The sequence below is a fragment of the Mauremys reevesii genome, linkage group 6 (genome assembly GCF_016161935.1).
Source record: "Mauremys reevesii isolate NIE-2019 linkage group 6, ASM1616193v1, whole genome shotgun sequence".
NCBI classification, from domain to species: domain Eukaryota; kingdom Metazoa; phylum Chordata; order Testudines; family Geoemydidae; genus Mauremys; species Mauremys reevesii.
This window is the reverse complement of record NC_052628.1, coordinates 82,563,067-82,589,426: the sequence shown is the minus strand read 5'-3', so window position 1 is coordinate 82,589,426 and position 26,360 is coordinate 82,563,067. Positions and strand designations below refer to the sequence as shown.

At 39.6% G+C, this 26,360-nt stretch overlaps 2 long non-coding RNA genes across 4 annotated transcripts in view; one reads left to right on the top strand and one right to left on the bottom strand.

The window, feature by feature from the left end:
• Positions 1 to 1,038, bottom strand: part of LOC120408673 — a 38,941-nt gene extending 37,903 nt beyond the window's left edge. For both annotated transcript variants that reach the window (XR_005600867.1, XR_005600866.1), the window contains exon 1: positions 719 to 1,038. This is a non-coding gene — a long non-coding RNA (uncharacterized LOC120408673). The remainder of the gene's footprint in view (positions 1 to 718) is intronic.
• Positions 1 to 26,360, top strand: part of LOC120408678 — a 38,018-nt gene that overhangs the window by 7,416 nt on the left and 4,242 nt on the right. Inside the window, exon 3 of one of the 2 annotated variants that reach the window (XR_005600871.1) lies at positions 364 to 568. The exons of the other annotated variant lie outside the window; for it this stretch is intronic. This is a non-coding gene — a long non-coding RNA (uncharacterized LOC120408678). Of the gene's footprint in view, positions 1 to 363; positions 569 to 26,360 lie in introns of those variants that run through there. 2 annotated transcript variants of the gene reach the window in all.

The window sequence follows — 26,360 nt, the reverse complement described above, 5'->3', positions numbered from 1 at the left end:
TTATCGGGGTTTTGCAATTGATCAAAAAGTAATGAGTCAAATCACAATAAATCAATCTTATTACAATGTGATAAACTTGTTTTAATTTTCTACTGTTCTCTGGAGTTTCAAATTTCTTGTGCTTTTTTTAGATGCTTTGTTCTATAAAAGACTAACTTAAACTGCAGTTTTTTAACATAATAGAGTATTTCTTATTTATGAATTATGTTCCTGTAATATTGTAATAAGACATTCTTTTAACATTGTATCTAGATATTTAACAATATGTTCCTGTATAAGTAACAGGGTTTGATATCTCTTTACTTTTAGAACAGAATATCATTCAGCAGGTTCACTAACATTCCTGTTTTCTGACTATCTCAGAGTGGTAAGGTACAAATGCTGTGCAAGAAGCTTTGCAAATATAACAGACGAACAAGGAATGCTGTGGAAAAATTGTGCAATGAGTCCATGACAATTCCAGATAATGACACTAGTCGATGACATTTCATAACAACTTCACCTGCTGTACATGTTTCTACAAAAATATATGATGCACCCTTGTTATCAGGACCCTTGTTATCAGGCTAGTCACACAGAATCTATGAAAAATAAATTACTTTCATCTGACAATTTTTCATTTGCCATTTAACTGCTGTTACTTGTTTTTATAGATAATACTTTTTGTTGCTATAGGTAGTCTATCACCTCTGCATGATTGCAAAGCTTAAGTGCTCACCCCTATTCAGTTTCAATTACAGGACTGAATCTGAATCCACTCTTGAAGCCTAGAATAGGATAGGTGAAGTATCAGGTGAAATACATGCAGCAGTGGAGTTACTCAAGCTGTTGAGAAATCTACCCATAACAAGCATCCAGGATTCTGATCTCAGTTACACTGACTTCCATAGAGTTTGTGTAGATTCACATCAGTGTAACTGAGCTTATAATGTCATATGAGTAGCAATCAATGGCTCCATGTCTAGTTGGCAGCTGGTATCAAGTGGAATGCCCCAAGAGTCAGTCCTGGGGCCGGTTTTGTTCAATATCTTCATTAATGATCTGGAGGATGGCGTAGATTGTGCCCTCAGCAAGTTTGCAGATGACACGTGTTGTGTATTTGTTTGTCGTGGTAATAGAATCTTGTGTTGCTATGGCAACTGAGTTAGATTATTAGGGGATAGCCCAGCCAGTTTTGGCTGGCTGTTGGTTAGTTCTGTGAGTGGCAATAAAATGGCTGCTTCAAGGTTTACAGCTCTCTGTGTCTCCAATGATTTCTTCCTAAAACTGTTGCCTCCAAGGATATAACAACACTAAGCTGGGAGGAGTGGTAGATACACTGGAGGGTAGGGATAGGATACAGAGGGACCTAGACAAATTAGAGCATTGGGCCAAAAGAAACCTGATGAGGTTCAACAAGGACAAGTGCAGAGTCCTGCACTAAGGACGGAAGAATCTCATGCACTGCTACAGACTAGGGACCGAATAGCTGGGCAGCAGTTCTGCAGAAAAGGACCTACGGGTTACAGTGGACAAGAAGCTGGATATGAGTCAACAGTGTGCCCTTGTTGCCAAGAAGGCTAATGGCATTTTGGGCTGTATAAGTAGGAGCATTGCCAACAGATCAAGGGACGTGATCATTCCTCTCTATTCAACATTGGTGTGGCCTCATCTGGAGTACTGTGTTCAGTTTTGGGCCTCACATTACAAGAAGGATGTGGAAAAATTGGAAAGAGTCCAGCAGACAGCAATAAAAATGATTAGGAGGCTGGAGCACATGATTTATGAGGAGAAGCTGAGGGAACTGGGTTTATTTAGTCTGCAGAAGAGAAGAATGAGGGGGGATTTGATAGCTGCTTTTAACTACCTGAAAGGGGGGTTCAAATAGGATGGATCTAGACTGTTCTCAGTGGTAGCAGATGACAGACCAGGGAGTAATGGTCTCAAGTTGCAGTGGGGAAGGTTTAGGTTGGATATTAGGAAAAACATTTTCATTAGGATGGTGGTGAAGCACTGGAATGGGTTACCTAGGGAGGTGGTGGAATCTCCTTCCTTAGAGGTTTTTAAGGTCAGGCTTGACAGAGCCCTGGCTGGGATGATTTAGTTGGGGATTGGTCCTGCTTTGAGCAGGGGGTTGGACTAGATGACCTACTGAGGTCCCATCCAACCCTGATATTCTATGAATGTAGTCCAAGAGATCTTACCTTCAGGAAGAAGCAGCAGGAATTATTGATGTTATGGAGTTGCAATATCCTATGCACTGCATTTAATATACACTGTTTATATTTAATATACAATACTAATAAAGCCCAAGAGCATGCTATACAAATAAAAAGACATGATCACTGCCTACCAAGCTGTTTAGAGACTAATTGCAGACTTGATGCAAATAATTGAATAATAAGGCAGCAGAGAAGAGTAGTGGAAGAGGGACAGGGATAATATCAATAAGATGATGTGGTTATTCAGCAAAGACAAGTGTACAGTATGATGGAGTAAGTATATATTTTAATACATTCGGTAGCTTGATTGGACAGTTTCTTGTGAGCATTGTGAAGGAATTATTCTTAGGACAGATTTATATGAGGAGATGATAGAGGATTTGCAGACTAGCTCAGTCCACATGATTCTCCTACTTTTTAAAGGGGAGAGAGAACAATCAGGCTCAAAATTTGGCATCCGGTTTTTAATCTGCATTTCTGACTTTTGGCTAAATTGAACAAACTCTTTTAAAGTGAATGAGAAATTGACATTAGAAAAGTTTGTGCTCTACAATAGTCAGCATATTTTTAAGAAAAGCACATGGCAGTAACTAGTATTTCCTTATTTAGTATACAGAGCCAGAAGAGTACCCAGAAGCCACCTACTACAGGACAGGCCTAAAAAAGAAAATAACAGAATACCACTAGCCATCACCTACAGCCCCCAACTAAAACCTCTCCAGCGCATCATCAAAGATTTACAACCTATCCTTAGAGATGATCCCTCACTCTCACAGATCTTGGGAGACAAGCCAGTCCTCGCTTATAGACAGCCTCCCAACCTGAAGCAAATACTCACCAGCAACCGCACACCATACAACATAAACACTAACCCAGGAACCTATCCTTGCAACAAAGCCCGATGCCAGCTCTGTCCACATATCCATTCAAGTGACACCATCATAGGACCTAATCACATCAGACACGCCATCAGGGGCTCGTACACCTGCACATCTACCAACGTGATATATGCCATCATGCAATGCCCCTCTGCCATGTACATTGGCCAAACCGGACAGTCTCTACGCAAAAGAATAAATGGACACAAATCTGACATCAGGAATCATAACATTCAAAAACCAGTGGGAGAACACTTCAACCTCTCTAACCACTCAGTGACAGACTTGAAGGTGGCAATTTTGCAACAAAAAAACTTCAAAAACAGACTCCAAAGAGAAACTGCTGAACTTGAATTAATATGCAAACTAGATACTATTAACTGTGGCCTAAACAAAGACTGGGAATGGTTGGGTCATTACACCAATTGAATCTATTTCCCTATGTTAAGTTCTCCTCACACCTTCTATGGGCCATCTTAATTATCACTTCAAAAAGTTTTTTTCTTCCTGCTAACGATAGCTCATCTCAATTGATTAGACTCTGCCTGTTGGTATGCATACTTCCACCTTTTCATGTTCTCTGTATGTATAAATATCCCCTGTCTGTGTGTTCCATTCTATGCATCCGATGAAGTGGGCTGTAGCTCACGAAAGCTCATGCTTAAATAAATTTGTTAGTCTTTAAGGTGCCACAAGTACTCCTGTTTTTTTTAGAAATACTGTGGTATCTCAGAGATTTCAAAGTTATGGTAACTGTTAGGAAATGCTGAGTTTTAATGGTAGCTAATGTACATTCCCAGCAGCTACTGTTTAATTTAACAGGTTTGTGGTTTAACATTGTCAAAGTAAATTGAATCTGTTGTGAAGAGATTCATTATAAATTTACTATAGATCTAGTCCCTGTTGGTCAGGATTCATTAGTGAATTGCACTAATTTCACTGTAACTGGTTTTGAATCACAAGTATGTTTTTCATCTTAATTTGCTTTAAAAGAAATCTGGAATAAAACAGACAACTATGTCATTAAGAAAAGTTCTGTGTAGCTCGAAAGCTTGTCTTTCTCACCAACAGAAGTTGGTCCAATAGAAGATATGACCTCACCCACTGTGTCTCTTTATGTAATTAAGACTCAATCCTGATTCCTGCGAAGTTAGGGGGGAGAGGAGGATTCCATTAAAGTTGATGAGTTTCATTTTTCAGTTCAAAATGATTTTTCATTTTGAAATGTAACTTACAGTTACAAAGTAAAAATAAAAAAGGTCAATCAAAACAATTATTTTTTGAAAACATGAGACATTTTGATCTGATCCAAATTATTTTTGTCTGGAAAAATTTTTGAGATTGACTTTTTGTCCCAATTTGGGATGGGAAAATGTTTTGAAATATTGGAAAATTCTCACAGGATTGGGAACTATTTCCCAACCAGCTCTATTCCAAAGTTCTGTTGGGAGCCTGCATTTCTGTCTCTAGCTTGACTCTACTTATTGCACTTGGTTCCTCATTAATAGAAGTGGCCAAATAATGTGAAGTTATTATTTAAAATTTGTAAATTTTATAATGATGAATGATAAAAACATTCTTTAGCTTATTCACCAAAATTAATTAAATAAATTATTTTCACTGTATAATTGGAGCAGCTCTGATAATTAGGCAACAAAATATCACTGCATTAAATTAACACAAATGATACCCAGATATAACAATGAGTCATAATTTTTTTAATGTGGACACAACTATAACATATATACCAAAAGAGAGACAGTAGAGAATTGAAAGTTACTTAGAGTACCTTACCTTTTAAAAAGAGTTGTTTTATTGGCAACATTTGAACAGCACTGCTTTTTGCCTGCAAGAGAAGAAATGCAGTTTAAAAAAAAAAAAGCTCCAAGTTTGTTCTGAATGCAAGATAAGAACCTCAGGTTACATAAAATCAATGACTTCATGTGCTTTTTAAAAAAAATATTGCCTTAGTTAATAATTCTTCTTATGGATGAATATCAGAATTAAAAGGGAATAGAAATAATTTCACATATATAGGGGGAGTTGTTTAATTACTCCTTTCCTTCTGTAGTGGTACCAATGGCCCTACCACCATAAAGATCAGAGAGCACACCTTCTCATGATTTTAACCTTTTTGAATTTTGTTTCATCCCTTCTGAATCATACAGAAAAAAGCAAAGAAAACTTCTTTTAACTTTAAAACCCATTAAAAAAAATGTTTGAACCATTCCAAAGAGTACTAGCTGAAACCCGGTAACTTTTAGAGTGATTATGCATTTTTCACCCATGGATTATTATTAATCATTAATATGGTGCTGTAAATATGTATTGTACTTTTGTCATAGCTGAACAGTGCCAAACAAATCCCTGCCCCATAGTGTGTTAACACTGGAAGGTTAATATTGGAAATGGAGCTCAAGTGGGATGTTTCTGTCTCACTGAAGTCAGTGGAAAGACTCCCATTCACACTAATGGGGTTGCATTGAGTCTAAAGGGAACAGTCAGGAAAAAAGCCTAACTAGAGCAGAGAAAAGAGGATGGAAATAAAATAGTGTGTAATGCAGAGCTGTAGGCAGGAATTCTATAGAAACAGAACTATAGGGGGCTCATTACTTATATCTGGTATTTATGTTAGAATAATTCATCTGAGGAAAGTAATCCAAAAGAGGTGGCCAAACTGTGGCTTGTGGACACATGCAGCTCTTTTACAGTTAAAGTGCGGCTTGTGGCGACCCCCCCATTCTCCACCTACCAGACTGGGTGGGAGGGAAGCTTGGGACCTCTGCCTGGCAGCAGGGCAGTGAAGTAGGGGCTTCTGCCCAGTGGGGAAGAGTGTCTTGGGGCTTCAGACCCACAGAGCATGCCTGCTAGGGCTCGGGGCTTCAGCAGGAGTGGGGCTAAATCCCCAGCTCTTAAATGTCTGAAGATTGTAGTAGGCGGCTCGGAGGTTCTGTAAGTTTGACCACCCACCATATACAGTGCTTAATTTATGATTAATTTGATCACAAATAATGTAGATATAGATTCAGAATGGATCCTTGATGTAGCTCCCTTGAAGTCAATGGCACTACGTCAGCTTACTAGCCACTGAGGATCTGGCCTATTGAGTAGATATAATTGCTAAAGAATTTATGGTCAAATTATGGCTTTATAACGGTAAGGTTAGCAGTGAGGAGTGGTACTTGAATGATAAATTTTTTTCCTAAATGCTTTAAAAAATTCAGGAGCACAGGACTGTGAATGGTATAAGGAATAAATTACAGAAAATGGGGTTTAGAGTTACAGCAAATATAGGCACATGTTTTATCATTACAAAAATAAAGCATTTATTCATAAGGTGATTAACAGGAAGAGAGACATAAAGAGGTATAGGGCATATCCATCAAGGTTTAGCCCCCCCATTGAGGCTGAGCAAAGAAGATTCTAGCGGTCTTTGCTTGGCCAATGTGGGAAGGATTTGTTTTCCGAACGCTGTCCCTACTCTAGGTACACAACCTCATGGTTTTCAGGAAAGTATCCTGTCCACGTTGGTCAGTGAAACATTTCTAGAAGCCCAATAGCCCCACAATCACGCTAGCAGAGTTCTAGTCAAATTGTGGCCAGGGGGCATTCGGGACTTGGGGGAGTGATAAAGGAGAGCACTTTAATGATAAAATCTTTCTTAAAAATGTGTTACCTATCTGTGTCCTTTATTTTACTGATTTTTCTCTTCCTAAGCGTTGCCTGTTTCTGTTCTCTCTGACTCTTGTCCTCATTCATCCCTTCTGGCATAGAGTTGCAGTAGTGACATCAGACTTCTTCCTCTCAGTGCTCCTTAGTCCTTCATATAACAGAATGGTTGTTTTCTACAAGCTTGCATGATCATGCAAAGCTTGGAGCAAAAAATGTCTCTTATGCAAAGTAGATTGTGCTCAAGGATTTCAGACATTTTCTTTAAAACAGGACATGTCAGCAGGGAGATGGAAGGCCTGCTGTTATTCACAGCTGTCATAAGATTGTATCATGACATTTTCTCCAGATGGACATTTTAAAATTGCATTTTTATCTGCCCTTTCTATGAATATAATCATACTGGTGGAATCTCTGGGATCTAGGTAGGCATCATTTGAGATTCTCAGCTTCCAAAAAAATTGATTTCATCAGTAAAAAGTCAGTCTTAAATTTGTTCTACAGAAGCCATTAGTCCACTTTAAAAATACTTTATGGAACTGCACGATAACCCATATTAGATCTTGGAATCATTTTGGAATAGTAAGTGTGCGTGTGTGTGTGTATATATATATGTGTGTGTGTGTGTGTATAATGTGTATGTATATGATTATTCATACCGGTATGTGTTTACAAAATATCCCAGAGTAAGTCACAGGAATAACCAGTGAGCTTACCTTTATAAAAAACAAAACAAAAGAAAAAAAGTCTTAAACTAAGGTGATCAACATTTTATAAACTATGCAAAACTGAGGATCTAAACAGAATTTCTTGGAGTTCTTGCATTCAAATCACTCCAGTCGACTTTTGCCATATGGCAAGGTGACTGATGAAATGGCAAGAGAAGGGCCAGATTCACTGCTGTGACCAGCTGCTGGCTACAGCATAATACAGGGGAGGCTGCCAGGAAGATGGTACGGTTCCCTGATTCTCACCCCTTTCTGCAGCAGAGGTTAGAGAAACTTGAACATTTTCAAAATGAAACATTTTTCTTTTGACTTTTCATTTAAGAATTCCCCTTAATGTTATGTTTAAAAATCCAGACACATTTAAAAATGGCTTTTCATTTGACCCAAAATAACAACAAAAAATCTTCAGACTTCGTGTTTCTCTGAAAACGTCAAATTTTTGTTTGCTGTATAACCAAAATGATTTTTTTTGGACTTTTCAAAATTGCCAATAGTCCAAAAATTCTGTTATTCACCCAGTTCTAATCTGGAACACAGCATGCCCTGGGCACTCTCTGACACATAAGCCACCAAACACTGCTGCATGAGCCCTTTGAATAGGACTGGTGCTCCGGGGGAAGACCATTCTGTGCCAGCCTAATGGCTGGAACAAAATGCACTCCCTTGGTATGCAGGAAGGCAGTCTTCACTTTTCCTGGGACAGTGACACAGGCTAGCCCTAAATGCGTGCATTACAGTTAAAGAAACAGAATCAATATGTAGAATTCATAGATACCTTTTTAACATACATAACTGCTCACACGTGCATTGGTGCCTAAAGCCTTGTCTAAACTGGACCAATGCACCAGTAAATCAATCTAGTTATCCCAGCACAAACCCCTAATATTATTGTACTTTAATCAGCGTAACCTTTGCTTATATTAATTTAGTTTAAATTACTAACTTCTCATATTTGAGGCTTGAAATGCAATTCAGTATTCTTAATGTTGTCTAACAGTGAATGTGGTATCGTTTATCTGAGGAGCTGTCTATGCAGAGTTGTGCTGATTTAAATTAAGGTGTTATTTTAAAACCAATTTAATTAAATTGGAAGAAAAGACTACGTGGACACTAGTTTAAATCAAACTTATTTCAATCAATTAGGACATGTGTAAAATAAACCATTCTTTAAATGAAATTATAGTGTCTCCATGGATTTACATCAGTTTAAACTGAAGTGGTTTAATTAATGAAGTATAAATCTGTGTACGGGCAAGGCCCTAGGAATCAATAGAAACATCTGATATGAAACAGTTGCATCCTTTTAAACAGCAAATGTACTCTATAGTCTAAGAAGGAGCTTTATGTTTTTTTAAATATTTGAATCATATTTAGCTCCCAAATATTGTTTGCATTTATTTCAGTACATAGGAATTTTATATATATATATATATATAAAGGCATGCAAACATTAAACTGATTTGAAACTGGCAGACACAAGTAAATTCTTTTAAGACTCCTACTCTAGTTTGAAATCCCTACATGGTATTGAAATACTCCTTTCAAATTTTCCTGCTAGGCAACATAAATGTGGGAAGAGTGTACATGAAAATAATATAGTGGATGACAATCAAATAACAATAAGAAGAAACTATTTAGAGCAAAAATCCAATTAAAAGTATATAAACACAATTCCAACTTCAACATTAGACAGTTTAAGAATGCATTCTGCCTAGAAACTATATACAGAAGTTGCATTGCATAAACACTTTAAGAAAGTTTGACTGGTTATACAATAGCTAATATATCAGTGGCTGGTGTGCTTCAGTAGCCAGGAATACGTCATTTTAATGCTAGCTCTGTCACTGTGATGTGTGATATTGGCCAAATTACTCTAGACCAAATTCAACACTTCAGTTTGCGAGTACATTTCCCAATGCCCAACACCACTCTCACCTCTCAACAAATTGGGCATCCGTGTGCATGTTTACCTCTGCTGCCCTATATTAACTGATGGGTTTATGAGGTGATACAATACAGCTGGAGTGCTGGCTGCTCACCATTTGTAGACAACTGAGTGCAAATTTTGGCACAATGTACTTGCACCTGTGTGATCAGTTGTGCTTGCTTGAAAATTATTTATTGGATGCAGGTTTTGGCCATGCCCCTCCTACCAGCTACCATCTTTGATGTTGTATGCCATGTGTGTCTTTCTTTGAAAATGCGCAGTGGGCATAAATACCATGTGTATCTGTTATGGCAGACCCAACGCCCAGCCTTTTGAAAATTTGCTGCTATGGTTTGGATGTGGAGTAGCAGAGTAACACTGAGCTTGTGAGCCATTCCTGACATTACTCCCTCTCCCTCCATATCTCTTTCCTAATTCTCATCTCTTTTTTTGCCTTTTTTGTTTATTTTCATCTATTTTAAAAATCTTCTGAGTCCTCCTCGGTCATGTCATATGTGCTCTTCAAGGACCTGATTCAGCAAAGCCCTTAAGCATGTGTTTAAATCCATCCCTATTCAGCAAAGCATTTATGCACATGCTTAAAACTGAGAATGTGTGTAAGTATTTTGCTGAATTAGGGCCCAAAGGAGAGGCCTGTACAAGACCTGTAACAGCTGTCATTTTCTTTATATTTATTATGTAAACAGGTAATAAAAGTTTAATTAATTAATAATGACAGGCAGCATTCTTTTCATTATTATTGTATGACAGTAGCACCTCGGAGACCTAGTGTTAGACCAGAAACCCAATGTTCTGGGTGCTATGCAAACACACAATAAAAAGATGGTCCCTACCACAAACCGCTTACAGTCTAGGTATAAGAAAAAGAGAGAATGGGTGGATACTGACAGATAAGGGAGCACGAGGAGACAGAGACAATACTGGAAAATGTGACAGGTAGTGGTCACAGCTCACCAGCTGCCTAACGATTGTCAATTTTTTTAGCAATCTCTTAGACTGTGAAGAAACATCATCATCAACAATAACAGGGCTCCCCTTGAAACTACAGGACATGTTAGATTGAAAGCCAGCATGCCTACTTAGCTGTCCACTATTCTTAGTAAACCAGAAAGACCTGTATTAGATTGATTTTTCTATTAAACCGCTGGTGACGTTGATAACTGAATACGCCATGAAGCTCAGTAGGATTATTACCACATCCCTGTCTATTTTAAGTAATTTTCTTTTTCTTTGGATTGTGAAAGAATGGGGAAGTAGCTATACATAGTGTGCAACAGATTAAGCAAAAACAAGGCTATTAAGACTTAATTCAGCAAGACGGTAAATATTTGTGACCTGACTGCAAGAGACGATGATGATATTAATGCTTTTCAGTGCATTACTATGTGATGTGTTTTAACACTGAAACTTCCAGTATAGTTTTATAAACTGTCCCAGGCCAGTGTGTCCTGTTCCCTTCCCCCATAAGAGTAGTCACTAGGTAGGTGTTTTTTGCCAGAGTCTCCGAAGAGGAAACACAGAGGCATCCTTAACCCCCACCCCCATAGTTTAGGGTCTGATTTGTGATAGGTAGTGTGATAGGTGGGCCTAGGATCAGGATATTGAAGCAACTACCTGAGAGAACTTGGGGTGACTTCTTGCCTCTCCTGCAGTTGCAGTAGGTGTATCTTTCCCAGTCGGCAAGTGAAGAAGCAGTTTCTGTGAGTTCTTGTAACTTCTATTTTCTTGCCACTAACGTCTGTATTTATTTTCTGTTTGTTCAAGATCGTGTTGGGGTTTATAAATTGCATCAATCACATTATGACAACTGATAAGAGTGTTCTGCAGTCTTTACAAGAAGGAATATTTAGCCCAGTTTTTGGTGAAAAGTTCAGGGAAGGGTTTCCATGGGACAGTGATATGCAATGTTAGAGATTGCTGGAGACTGGCTCAGTGTCAACTCTTTTTTAGGGGGGGTAGGAAATAGAGATTTTTGCTTGTGGTCCAAGGCTAGCATCCAGTTCTGGGTGGTATCAGTTGGTCTGGTGACACTTTCCACGATCTTTAAGTCAGGAAAAAGTTCATTCAAAACAGAACATGAACCCAGTAACATTTGATTTTGAGTTCAACTTTCAAATTCACAATTTTTTCTTACTCCTCCTACTAACTTTGGTGCAGTGAATGTTGGATACTGTGATTGTTTCTTCCTCACTGACCTAAGAAGAACCCCTGATAATGAATTATAAGATGTCTTTTGGGGGACAGAAGAAATGACAGACAATATAAGCAGGAATGAAAAAGTACCTGACTGTGGATAAGTAGTCACTCACTGAATCCCATTGTTGGCTCCTTCAAATAGCAATTTTATTGCTTTTTAGAAACTTTAACCAAGTGTGTATTGTACTTTTACATTTTTTTAAAAACTTGCCACTGTTACCTGTTTACCAGGCAAATTAAAGGCTAATTTTTTGCTTAATCCCACTTTGAATGCTCCAAACACAGTCTGTGTCAGTTTTCCATCCTGGGCGTGGCTTTTAGCACTGCTAGAGAAGACACTAGTAAGAAATAATAAGGGAAGGGGGTTGAAATGCTTGCTGGAAGTATTTAAAATGAAGCGCTATGCGGTGTCACAGGTAAATGATAATTTGGATCTTCAGTGTTTCTAAACCTTCAAGCATGAATCTCCTTTGAGACTTGACCAAATGTTATTCTTTGTTGACGGTTTATAGTAGGAGCATTTGTCTGGAAATAAGAAAACTAGGTTTATGTTGAAGTTCCTATAACTAACATTTTATTATTGCAGTTCCCAAAGATATCATACTGCATAATGTGTGCCGGTACTCAGAAGAATCTATAACAATCCTCTGGTATGATAGTTTACCATCTGTCTCTGTCATCATCCTAATTGCTTTGAATGATCTCATCTCCTGACAGATGAGGTCAGGTACAAATAACCTGTGTATTTTACATGTTCATTTTCCTAAATACTAATCATTCAACATAGGGATGAAAAATGGGCTTGTCAGCACTGAATATGCAGTGAGAGTAAATATCAGAATGTAGGAAATACTGTTGCTGAATGTTGATTTAATTGGGTTAAGTTCCAAGTCCCAGGGGCATCATTTCAGGGAAAAAAGTTTTGGGGAGCCAAAGTTGTATCTGCATATAGAACAGTTTCTGTCCAAAATAGCCTCACGAATGAGAAACTAGGCAATTATTGCTTTCCTAATGAATGACCACAGCCAAAGTCCGGGGACGGGGGGGAATGGAAGACATAGTGGAGCATAGAGATCTATGACAAGTATGGGGGGAGCAAACCAAGGCCTGGGGGGCAAGGACGCATGGCAACTGCACCCCCCCATGGCCCATTGTAAATTATGCCCCTGCCAGGCTCCTCTTTTACTATCAGTAGACTATGAGAACCACTGCCCCAAGTTGTTCATAGATTTAAATCTGTCATGTCATTACAGTGACTGACAGCTGCAGTACATGCAGAATTCAGAATAAGCCGCATGAAGAGGTGCCTTGGCCGTTTTCTGATCAAAGACACACAGTAGCTGACATTGATAAGTTTTAATGATCACAGCAAGCAGTGGTTTAATCAACCGTGTAAAAATGGTTCATTCACTTTCTGCGTGGATCATTCCTTCACGTTTGGGGGAATACACTTACTTACCTTGTCATAAGCCTTTCAGTGGCGATGCCTAGTATCTTTAATTCTCTTGGCACAATATTTCATTCCTGTTACTACCTGTATGGTTTGTAGTAAGAAACTGTAAATCAATGTACCTTTAATACATAAAGATAGATATATTGTTGCCAGTGAAATAGGGGTCAGATTCTTACCACAGTTACACCAGTGTAAATCCAGAATTATGCTACTGAAGCCAGTAATTTGGATTTGCACCGATGTAACAGAGGCCCCATGTGAGGAAGCGTAACATAGCTACATATCACTACAGCTAGACATTGCTGACAAAATATACAGCAAAGTAGTGTTTGGAACCTATTTTATTATGATAGAGTAAATGACACAGAGAACTCATTAATAGGTTTCCGTTGGGATAAATTTGCCCCCAACTTTACACCATCTTCTGCCAGTATAGACTATGGCAGACGGGGCCAAATGCATGACATCTATCAGGCATTTGGCAGCCCTGTCACACTTTGCTTCATCTCAACTTTGTCTGCAGTTCTAGTTTTAGCCTTTAGGGGATGCTGTTGAGCTAGATTAGCGGGCAGCCAGCCACTGGGAGTCAATGAAAGGCTGGAGAAGAAGGCAGCTGAGGAAACAGTACAAGGTTAGAGGCCCACTGCTGGCCCCACAACCTACCGCCTCACATGCAGCACCAGACTCCCACAGCACAAAGACACAGCCACTCTACCTCCTGCCAACACCCAGCCCCCACACTCTCTAGCCTCCAGCATCCACCTACCACCCAGGAGATCTATGCCCCCCAGTAACTCTTTTACCACTAGCAGTAACAACAGTCCCAGGGGCCACCAGTTATTCCTGTTTCCCTCTCAGACTCCTCTCACCTAGCCAGACACAAGCAAGCTCTTGCACACCAAGCTGCAGCTGCCAAGTTATGTACAAGTTATGTACAGCTCCGTGTTCTGCCCCAGCACTGCTTGGGCAGGGTGTGTGTTGGTCATAAGCTTAAATTTATTATTATTATACAAATTAGTTGCAAATATGATCTCATTAAGTTTGCATAAAATGTGTCACACCTGGATCTGAACAAAACTTAGCAACTATAGGTGAAGGACTCACCGGTGGTCAAAAGATTGCTAGAAAGACATCAGAAAAGTAGATGAAATCCAGATTTGCCTAGACCTCTTAAATCACTATGGTACTTTCAAAATAACATTTTCCAATAATGGGAGCTTTGAAGCAGGTTGCCACTTTGCCAAGATATTTATATAGTGAGCCTTTAAAGGTTAAGATTGTAGGGCATCTTGCTTCTCAACAGTGGAACCAGGAGCTCCCCAGTTACCTTAATTAGTCCAAAGGCAAATAAATCCTGTCCATAAGATCCTGAATCCACCAAGCATCTTCTGAATCTCAGAAACTAAGTCATTCTCTGACCCTTTGATGATGAGAGCTGGTTCTGAATCATTTATTTATATTTGACTTTTTGTTTGTGAGATGAATAGTCTTTACAGACATATTAGGGGCTTTTCACAAATTGTTCATAGTGAGAGCTCCTTCAGTTAGACGGCAATGGGAAATCACTACTGAAACTTGAAGTGTCCAGATCAGTTATATTATATATGAGCAATGCTGCTATGTCACTATTGTCTGTCTGAGGGGCCAGGGGAAGGTTCCCTTTATGCTCTGTCCTTTATGCTTATTCAAATGGAAGGCACTTTTTAAAAATGGTAGTAGTGGGGAGGTTTAGATTCTTTTGTCTACCGGTCCACTCAGTGATCTCTGTTCATTGTACAGGTAGCCAAAGCACCCTAAGACACTCAGTCTCCTCCCCAAAAACAATTTGTTTTTTTTATTTTGTTTTTGTTGTTTCTCTCTCTTGCCCTTCCCCTCTGGAATAATGTCAGTCTGCCTCCTACTCTCCCAAAATGATTATTGGTCAGCCTCTTGAAAAAAATAATGGTCAAGCGACTGGTGATTTTGAGAGCTGAACTTGAGACACACAAAAATACCTTGATGTTTTTATTATTATTAATTTAAAGTGTGGGTGCTCAGAGCTGTGTCTGGACAGTGTCTCAACTCTGAGGGCCACTGACTTGAGAGAGCTGAAGTCCTTCCTGAGACAGGACTCCTTACTCCCCAGGCTGCAAGTCTTCAGAGGGGTGGGTAGGACTTCAGCTCCTCCCTGCTCCCTCTGGGGTGTGATGTTCCTCTAGGGGAGTGCACTGAGGGAGCAGCCCATGTACTTACAAATTGACCTTTGATTGGGCCTCAAAGGAGTCAGGAAGTTCCTTTCCTGCCCCCTTCCACTGAACACCCACATTAAGGGCATGTCACAATCTTCCTATAAACTTCCACCTTCATAGCTAATTATAACCAACCTGTGCTCCCTACAAAGAGAAAAAATCTTCTTTCCTTCCCTGCAGACAAATGCTTCTAAATTGATAATAATATTGCTTAATACTGGAGAGAGGGGGAACCTCTGACATCAGGATCAAAAACCTGAAATTTTGTGAATTTTGTGGAAACATTCAGTTTCTCTGCAAACTATTTAGGAAGAAAACTCAGTCTTTTTACCAACCCAGAGTACTTAATGTTTATCTTGCCAAGGTGAATTGCTGTATTGACCCTGCAGCACATTTGCTCTGTAATGTGAGATAATGGCAGATGGAATCCCTGAGTCTAGTTTTGCTGTTCGTTCATTCAGCCAGGAGCACTGACTGCTGTATCTGCAATTGTGAGCTGCTGAAAACCTGTGAAACTTTGTTTTTGAGCCAATAGCTGAGGGACATGCTTTGAAAGAGCCCCAAAGTTTTACACTGATCCTGTGAGGTGCTGGGCACCTGTTAAGCCCCATTGGGTACTATAAGTGGTTAGCACATTCAAGCTTTAACCCTCTGATTCAGGGTTAACATCACAAATGGTATGGGAGACTGACTTAGTTTTCCAAGATATAGAAAGACACATTGTGTTCAGTTAAGGGAAGCAGTTGCTTTAAAAAACATTCTGGAACGGACTTGGGATAATTAATTTGTTTGTGAATCAGAATGAAGTTATTGAATAAATTGCTGTGGAATTTCCAAATGAAACTAAGGTTAATGAATTCTTTATTGCTTTTGATCTCTTGCAAAGGAGCCTGTGCTAATTAATTTGTTTTTATTGCAAATAAGAATGAAATTAGTGAATGAATTTGCCCTTTTTGGAGGGAATAGCATTAGGATTGATTGATTTTGTTTTTAGAATCTTAAACATTGCTGAAAGGAATTATTATTGGATGAATTGCTTTTGCTTCCTAATTGAACTAAATAATCAAATGCGCCTTGCTTTTGTTACAGTGAAGAACATAAAATACTGTTAAAATTATTGCTTTTGATTTTTTAGTGGAAAAAAGTAGCTCACTGTAGTATGTTTTGTATCAGTTCAGGGCTCAACTTCTATCCAAGCCATAGGAGTAAACTAAGGCCCAATCCTGAAAACATATGCATGTATGAGTAGTTCTGTTTAGAAATAAAGTTGAATGAAACTTAAATAAGAAAATTAATAGTCTACTAACTATAAAGTGTCCAAAGGGTAAATTCAAGAACTGGACACTTGTTTCAAAATATTTTCAAAATAGAATGAGAAATTAATGAGCCTTGCCTCATAACATTCATTTCACTTACTTTGTCACTGAACCCTCTAACTTGTTGGATATGCACACTCAGACACGTAGGCATCAATACAAGTGGGACAAAGGATGGAGTTGCTTTGTAGGCCAATAATATGGTGATTGTTTTTACAACCAATTACATCCTTCCCTGCCCTTATAGACTCAAAACCACAGGCGAGCTCCTTGCCTGGCTTACTGCCAGCTTATGTGATGGGCTGTTGGGGAGACTGGGCTTCCAGGATCTGTGGCTCTGGGATTTCCCCAGGGTCATGTACCACAAGGCTCCCAAGTATTCCTGACTATAGTTTAGGACCTAGCTGCCAACTCCACAGCAGGCAGGCTCTCAGGGCTTCCAGGATCTCTGCCTTCAAGATGGGAACCCCCAGCTCAAAGTCTCCCAGCTAAGCCATGATTTCCAGGACTTCTAGACACGTGGCTCCCCATCAGTCCCCTAAGGTAGATGGGGGATCCTGGGAGCCTCAGGTCTTGGGCTTCCAGGCTCAATTTCTGTCAAGATTTTCTAAACAAAACGTTGTTTCAAAATAGTATATATATATATATTATTTTTATTTTCTCTTCCTCAGGAAATCTCAAATTCTATTTTTTTGTTCCAAAACAGAATTATTTTATTCTCTCTTTCTCACCCCCGTTACGCCCGAAATTTCCTGTGGAATGGAAATTCCAACTTTTGACTAGTTCTAGTAATTACATCAATCTATAATAATATCAGTGAATATTTCTCTAATATGGAGAGGGGTAGGCTGCTCTAAGTTATGTAACACTGGCCAAACTCCTCCCCATCCATCCCCAGGATCTGGCGAATCGGAAAGTGACTTACAAGCCATCTTTCTTCCCCTTCTTGGGTCCTTCTACATGTGCAGCTCAACTGCTCCTGAGTGTCTGGATCACAAATGTCACTATTAAGAAATTTTTATCCATAACATAAGGCACAAATAAGTCAGACAACTCAAGAAACATAAACCGAGAAAATGAAGTGCAAATGGAGCCTGGACAATTTATCTCAAATAACTAAATTTCTTGCCCTAAGAATAGGGAAGACTAAAAATGATATTCCTATGTATATTTATTTAAGGCAAAACTGTCCTTAACCAAACCCCAAGATCTGACCATTTTCATACTTTGGGGTGTTTAAAATCTAGATCCAGATTTTATGCCCTCAACCCACCTCCTCACTCCTTTATATTGTAAACAATCTGGGATGCAGACCATGCCTTCCTTTTGTTGTTGGAAACGAATCATGGATAATAAATTATTTCATTAGAAACTGAAGACACCCTGCCCTCATGGGAGTGTAGAAATTGCCATATTGGATCAGTTCATCTAATTCAGTATCCTGCCTCTGACAGTAGCTAGTGCCACATTCTTTAGAGGGAGTTATAAATACCCCCTGGTAGGCAAATGTAATACTGTGCCTTTAAAATGTAATGCAAGATGTAATACTATACCTTTTAAAATGTCTATTTATAACATTACTGACAAGCTTGCATTGGGGCATTTACTGGTACATTAACATGACCTAGGGTTAATGGCCTTCAGCTTTACTTTAGGCTATGTAAATACTAATGTCCAGCAAATGTGCTTAAAATGTATGGTATGTTGTATTGAGGTGCCCATTCACTGGTTGAGATGGGAAGAATCCAGAAACATGCTTCAGAGTTGCAGGAGTTTTGAATTTATTTTGTAGTCTAGTATCCCCCCACCACCACTTTTTTTTGGTTTAGCTATAATATAACTTCTCCCCATAGTAAAGAGGATTTATTTTTAATATGCCTGGATTCCTTTCTCTTATCGAATGTTAGGATTATTATTTGATTTTCAGCAGCTTGTATTTGGCTTTCTCTGAGTTTGTCAATATATAAAGGTAAGTATTTCATTACTTATCTAGGATTCACAATATTAATCTGTTCTGCTGTGGATTTAATCAATAGTCTCATTATTTATTACTGTTTTCCTTTTCAATTGCATTTCTGTATGGCGTAACATTTAGCTCCCCCGAGGTTAAAAACTGTTATAAAATGAAATGTTAAAACTCCCATTTTCTACCTAGGCAATTTGCCATGATTGTGTTTGGAACATTGCATGAGTCACTTCAGTGAACTATGGGGCAAAACAATTGTGAAATTAACAGATCGTCTCTCTAAATTTCAGGGCATTCAATGTGCATTACTTTATTTTTATCCACATTAAATTTCATTTGCCATTTTGTGCAATCAATCACTTTTTTTTGTGAGATTTTTTGTTCTTCTCATCTCTGCTTTTTTCTTAACTATCTTGAGCAGTTTAGTATCATCTGCAAACTTGCCACCTTCACTGTTTTACCCCCTCTCAGATCATTTTATGATATATTGAAAATAGTTGGTCCTAGGATCCATTCTGAGAATTTACCATTAATTCCTACCCTTTGTTCCTGTCCTTTAACCAGTTCTCAATCCATGAAAGGACCTTTTTTTTTTTCATGACAGCTTATTTACATAAGAAGCCTTTGGTGAGACCTTGTCAAAGGCTTTCTGATCTCTAAGTACACTATGTCCACCCCCCCCCCCCCCCACATGTTTGGAATCTCCTAACATCCCTCAGCCGTGAAGATGAATCAAGGGGCCCCTGGGGCTTTTTAGCAGGCTTCTGCTTCTGATGTACTAAAAAAATTTTTTATTACCTTTTGAGTTTTTTTTTTGCCTCTTCAAAAAACCTTTTTTTTTTTTATTACACACTACTGCACTTACTTTGGCAGCGTGCGTTTGTTTTCTTTTCCTCACTAGGATTTGACTTTTTTTTTAGTTAAAGTTTTTTTCTTTTATCTTTCTTTCTTTTTACAAGCCACGGTGGCTCTTTTTTTAGTTTTTTTTTCTTTTTGATGTTCTTCCCACCACAGGGATGTTGAATGCTATTGTATTATGGTCACTATTTCCAAGCGGTCCTGCTATAGTTTACCTGACCCAGCTCTCGCCCACCACTCAGGATTAAAGACTCTCCCCTAGAGAGTCTGTGTGTCGATCCACACGCTTCTCTGCAGCAGTTTCTTTTCCCCATTTAATGTTTAGCGCCAGCAGTCTGGTTCCACTTTGGTTTAGGTGGAGCCCATCTTCCCCAGTTCCTATGAACGTGAACCCCTCCCTCTCTACACCATCGTCCATCCCCACATTGATAATCGAATCTCCCATTACTAACACCTGCCTTTCCCTAGACTGGGAGTTCCTCTCCCGGAGAGGCACCAGTGGTGCGAGAGGCCCCAGCACCATCTGGAAGGAGGGTCCCAACTACGGAAGGTTTCCCTCTGCTCCCATTGACTGCTCTACTTCCCTGGGCCCTTCCTGCATTGTAAACACTCTTTCATTTTTGTAGAAAAAATCTTCACTTTTGCTCAAGAAAGCTTTATTTGCAAAAAAAACTCACTTCCACTGTATGGAACACTCTCAAAGCAACCCACAATCTGGGCATAGGAGATCTGCTCTTTCTTGCACAGATTTCTAGGGTACAGAGCCAGCCTTGTCTTTTACTGGATAAGCCCCAGATCTGTGGTCTTCAGGCATAAGACCAGAGAGAGTTTAAGCAACCAAGAAACTTATCTATATTGTATATGATATTGCAAAGTTTCTCAGGTTGCTTAAATACTCTCTGGACTTATGCCTGAAGGCCATAAAAATACATATTACATACACACAAACTACATTAAAACAGCATTAATTGGGTTGCAAAATCAAGCACTCAGAAGTTAGGAAATGCCAGAATTAAGGTGACTTGTGCTACCTTAATTTGGCCTCCTTTTGTATATGCGTTCTGATGCAGTCTTTAATTACATGATCATTACTGTTTTCTCACAGAACTCTGCCTCATTCTGTGCACAGAAAGAAAGTTGCTCAGTTAATGAGCAGCTATTCAGTATTTTGTTCAGTTTGTGGCCCAAGGCCTTATTTACTGCACACTATTCAAATCCAGCTATAAATTCAGAATGTGTGGGCCAAAAAACACAGGAAAGACAATCTCACTACTCTCATTTCAGCTGCCTGGATGTGGACCACAGAAGCTCAGAGCTTCAATCGCAGGGAGAGTCCTGCTAAGCCCTTGGCTGGAGCATGCCCACTGGGGACAGAATCTCTGGGGAATTTAGCTGCTAAAATCTAAGTCTCTACCGAGCATGTGTGAACTGTGGGGTTTTTTGGTTTTGTTTTTTCAAGAAATTCTGATAAATTTGCCGAACATTGGTGGATTTTCACAGGAATGGCAAAAGGTACATTCTTGACATAAAGTCCTCCTTGTCCCCCTGACACATTTAAAGTGCCGGTGTGCTAAAATTTTCAAATAAAAGGTCACCAATTTTTTTTGCCATGGTCTTGTTCTTGGAAATGGTTGAACAATTTTGGGTGAAATTTTCCAAAACCATTCAGACTGAAGCAGACACCTGACATGCAAATTTGCAGCTGAAATAGTTAAAATTTGGCAAAGTCATAAGCAACTGAAATCAGGGTCTTATCCTGGGAAGTGTTACCAATCCTGCCTATAATGGACACAATATATCAGGGGTCGGCAACCTCTGGCATGTGGCTCGCCAGGGTAAGCACCCTGGCATGCCGGGCCAGTTTATTTACCTGCCACGTCGGCAGGTTCGGCTGACTGCGGCTCCCACTGGCCGTGGTTCACTGTCCCAGGCCAATGGGGGCTGTGGGAAACGGTGTGGGCCGAGGGATGTGCTGGCCGTGGCTTCCCGCCACCCCCATTGGCCTGGGACAGCGGACCGTGGCCAGTGGGAGTCGCAGTCAGCCGAACCTGCTGACGTGGCAGGTAAATAAACTGGCCCAGCCCACCAGGGTGCTTACCCTGGTGAGCCACGTGCCAAAGGTTGGCCACCCCTGCAATAAATAATGTGCATTTGTGTGTGTATATTTATACATACACACAAACACACACACTCTCTTACAACACTAAGAAAATTAATTGATTTAGAATATATTGTTACAATAAAAAGCAGCATATCACTAATGTCCTTATTCTTCCTGATCCCTGCATGGGTGTGAAAGGAAAGAAACGAGTCTAAGCCCACTTTTGGATCCACATGCACAGGGATTGGGCACAATGGAATGATTTCACTCAGAGCTCAATGATATCACATGGCCAGCACTTGTCTCTCCAAAAGGTGTGGGGCTGTGGTGTGCCCCTCCTTTGCTCTGGTTAGCAATGAAGAGAAGAGTACTGATCACATGCTCTCCGAGGGTAGTACAGCAGCCATATTTTCCTGTAAGGGTGACATGCTTTTTTCCCAATCCAGACCTGTATGACATAATCAAGTTGCAGCTTTAGGCCTATGAAACCTGTATAATTACATATGGCCATGTACAACCATACATACCTGTGGCCCAGCTGTTAAACAGGAAAGAAAACAAAGTAAGAAAGGATACAGCTGTGGGTAGGAGAATGGACATAAGGAGGAAGGGTAGTGTAGATACCAGTCTAATAGATGATACTGATGGTAGAATGTCTGTGCCTAATCAGCTAAAGAATGTGAGAGAAGCCAAGCAGCAAAAATTAAGATGTTTGTACAGTAATGCAAGGAGCCTAGGTAACAAAATGGAGGAACTAGAGTTATTGGTGCAGGAAGAGAAACCAGATATTATAGGGATAACAGAAATATGGTGGAATAGCAGTCATGACTGGAGTAGAGGTATTGAAAGTATGTGCTGTTTAGGAAAGATAGAAATGAAGGCAAAGGTGATGGAGTAGCATTGTATATCAATGATGAGGTAGACTGTAAAGAAATAAGAAGTGATGGAATGGATAAGACAGAGTCTGTCTGGGGAAAAAACACATTGGGGAAGAAAGCTACTAGAGCCTCCCCTGGGATAGTGCTAAGGGTGTGCTATAGACCACCGGGATATGATTTGGCTATGGATAGAGACCTCTTTAATGTTTTTAATGAAGTAAATACTAATGGGAACTGTGTGATCATGGGAGACTTTAACTTCCCAGGCATAGACTGGAGGACAAGTGCTAGTAGTAATAATAGGGCTCAGATTTTCCTGGATGTGATAGCTGATGGAGTCCTTCACCAAGTAGTTGCTGAACCAACAAGAGGGGGTGCCATTTTAGATTTGGTTTTGGTGAGTAGTGAGGACCTCATAGAAGAAATGGTTGTAGGGGACAGCCTTGGTTCGAGTGATCATGAGCTAATTCAGTTCAAACTAAATGCAATTACAGACCGGTAAGTCTAATGTCAGTACCAGGCAAATTAGTTGAAACAATAGTAAAGAATAAAATTGTCAGACACATAGAAGAACATAAATTGTTAGGCAAAAATCAACATGGTTTCTGTAAAGGGAAACAATGTCTTACTAATCTATTAGAGTTCTTTGAAGGGGTCAACAAACATGTGGACAAGGGGAATCCAGTGGACATAGTGTGCTTAGATTTCCAGAAAGCCTTTGACAAGGTCCCTCACCAAAGGCTCTTACGTAAATTAAGTTGTCATGGATAAGAGGGAAGGTCCTTTCGTGGATTGAGAACTGGTTAAAAGACAGGGAACAAAGGGTAGAAATAAATGGTAAATTCTCAGAATGGAGAGGGGTAACTAGTGGTGTTCCCCAAGGGTCAGTCCTAGGACCAATCCTATTCAATTTATTCATAAATAATCTGGAGATTGGGGTAAACAGTGAGGTGGCAAAGTTTGCAGATGATACTGAACTGCTCAAAATAGTTAAGACCAAGCAGACTATGAAGAACTTCAAAAAGATCTCACAAAACTAAGTGATTGGGCAACAAAATGGCAAATGAAATTTAATGTGGATAAATGTAAAGTAATGCACATTGGAAAAAATAACCCCAACTATACATACAATAAGATGGGGGCTAATTTAGCTACAATGAATCGGGAAAAAGATCTTGGTGTCATCGTGGATAGTTCTCTGAAGACGTCCACGCAGTGTGCAGTGGTGGTCAAAAAAGCAAACAGGATGTTAGGAATAATTAAAAAGGGGATAGAGAATAAGACGGAGAGTATCTTATTGCCCTGATATAAATCCATGGTACGCCCACATCTTGAATACTGCGTACAGATGTGGTGGTCTCATCTCAAAAAAGATATACTGACATTAGAAAAGGTTCAGAGAAGGGCAACTAAAATGATTAGGGGTTTGGAACGGGTCCCATATGAGGAGAGATTAAAGAGGCTGGGACTTTTCAGCTTGGAAAAAAGGAGACTAAGGGGGGACATGATAGAGGTATATAAAATCATGAGTGATATGGAGAAAGTAAATAAGGAAGAGTTATTTACTTGTTCCCATAATACAAGAAGTAGGGGCCACCAAATGAAATTAATGGGCAGCAGGTTTAAAACAAATAAAAGGAAGTTCTTCTTCACACAGTCAACTTGTGGAACTCTTACCTGAGGAGGTTGTGAAGGCTAGGACTATAATAGCGTTTAAAAGAGAACTGGATAAATTCATGGAGGTTAAGTCCAGGATGGGTAAAGAATGGTGTCCCTATCATGTGTTTGTCAGAGGGTGGAGATGGATGGCAGGAAAGAGATAACTTGATCATTACTGGTTAGGTTCACTCCTGCTGGGGCACCTGGCATTGGTCACTGTCGGTAGACAGGATGCTGGGATAGATGGGCCTTTGGTCTGACCCATTATGGCCATTCTTATGTTCTTTTGAAGGATAAACAAAAATAGATCTGTGACTAGGGTTTTTGATTTCAAAAGGGCTAACTTAAAAAAATTAAGGAAATTAGTTAGGGAAGTGGATTGGACTGAAGAACTTGTGGATCTAAAGGTGGAGGAGGCCTGGATTTATTCAAGTCAAGGTTGCAGAAACTATCAGAAGCCTGCGTACCAAGAAAGGGGAAAAAACTTGTAGGCAGGAGTTGTAGACCAAGCTGCATGAGCAAGCATCTCAGAGAGGTGAATAAGAAAAAGCTGAAAGCCTACTAGGAGTGGAAGATGGGAGGGATCAGCAAGGAAAGCTACCTTATTGAGGTCAGAACATGTAGAGATAAAGTGAGAAAGGCCAAAAGCCATGTAGAGTTGGACCTTGAAAAGGGAATTAAAACAAATAGTAAAAGGTTCTCTAGCCATATAAATAAGAAGAAAACAAAGAAAGAAGAAGTGGGACCGCTAAACACTGAGGATGAAGTGGAGGTTAAGGATAATGTAGGCATGGCCCAATATTTAAACAAATACTTTGCCTCAGTTTTTAATGAGGCTAATGAGGAGCTTAGGGATAATGGTCGGATGACAAATGGGAATGAGGATATGGAGGTAGATATTACCACCTCCGAGGTAGAAGCCAAACTTGAACAGCTTAATGGGACTAAATTGGGCGGGGGGGCAGATAATCTTCATCCAAGAATATTAAAGGCACTGGCACATGAAATTGCAAGCCCATTAACAAGAATTTTTAATGAATCTGTGAACTCAGGGGTTGTACCGTATGACTGGAGAATTGCTAACATAGTTCCTATTTTTAAGGAAGGGAAAAAAAGTGATCTGGGTTAGTTTGACATGTGTAGTATGCAAGGTCTTGGAAAAATTTCTGAAGGAGAAAGTAGTTCAAGACATTGAGGTAAATGGTAATTGGGACAAAATACAACATGGTTTTATAAAAGGTAGATCATGCCAAACCAACCTGATCTCCTTCTTTGAGAAGGTAACAGATTTTTTAGAAAAAGGAAACACAGTGGATCTAATTTACCTCGATTTCAGTAAGGCATTTGATACAGTTCCACATGGGGAATTATTAGCTGAATTGGAAAAGAGGGGGATCAATATGAAAATTGAAAGGCGGATAAGGAACTGGTTAAAGGAGAGACTACAACGGGTCATACTGAAAGGAGAACTGTCAGGCTTGAAGGAGGTTACTAGTGGGATCAGTTTTGGGACCAATCTTATTTAATCTTTTTATTACTGACCTTGGCACAAAAAGTGGTAATGTGCTAATAAAGTTTGCAGATGACACAAAGCTGGGAGGTATTGCTAAAAGAGAGGGGGACTGGGATATCCTACAGAAAGTTCTGGATGACCTTGTAAACTGGAGTAATAGTAATAGGATGAAATTTAATAGTGAAAAGTGCAAGGTCATGCATTTAGGGATTAATAACAAGAATTTTTGTTATAAACTGGGGACGCATCATTTGGAAGTAACAGAGAAGGAGAAGGACCTCGGAGTATTGATTGATCACAGGATGACTATGAGCCGCCAATGTGATATGGTGGTGAAAAAAGCTAATGCGATCTTGGGATGCATCAGGCGAGGTATTTCCACTAGAGATTAGGAGGTGTTAGTACCATTATACAAGGCACTGGTGAGACCTCATCTGGAATATTGTGTGCAGTTCTGGTCTTCCATGTTTAAGAAGGATGAATTCAAACTGGAACAGGTTCAGAGAAGGGCTACTAGGATGATCTGAGGAATGGAAAACCTGTCTTATGAAAGGAGACTCAAAGAGCTTGGCTTGTTTAGCCTAACCAAAAGAAGGCTGAGGGGAGATATGATTGCTCTCTATAAATATATCAAAGGGATAAATACCAAGGAGGGAGAGGAATTATTTAAGCTCAGAACCAATGTGGACACAAGAACAAATGGATATAAACTAGCCATCTTGAAGTTTAGACTTGAAATTAGATGAAGGTTTCTAACCATCAGAGGAG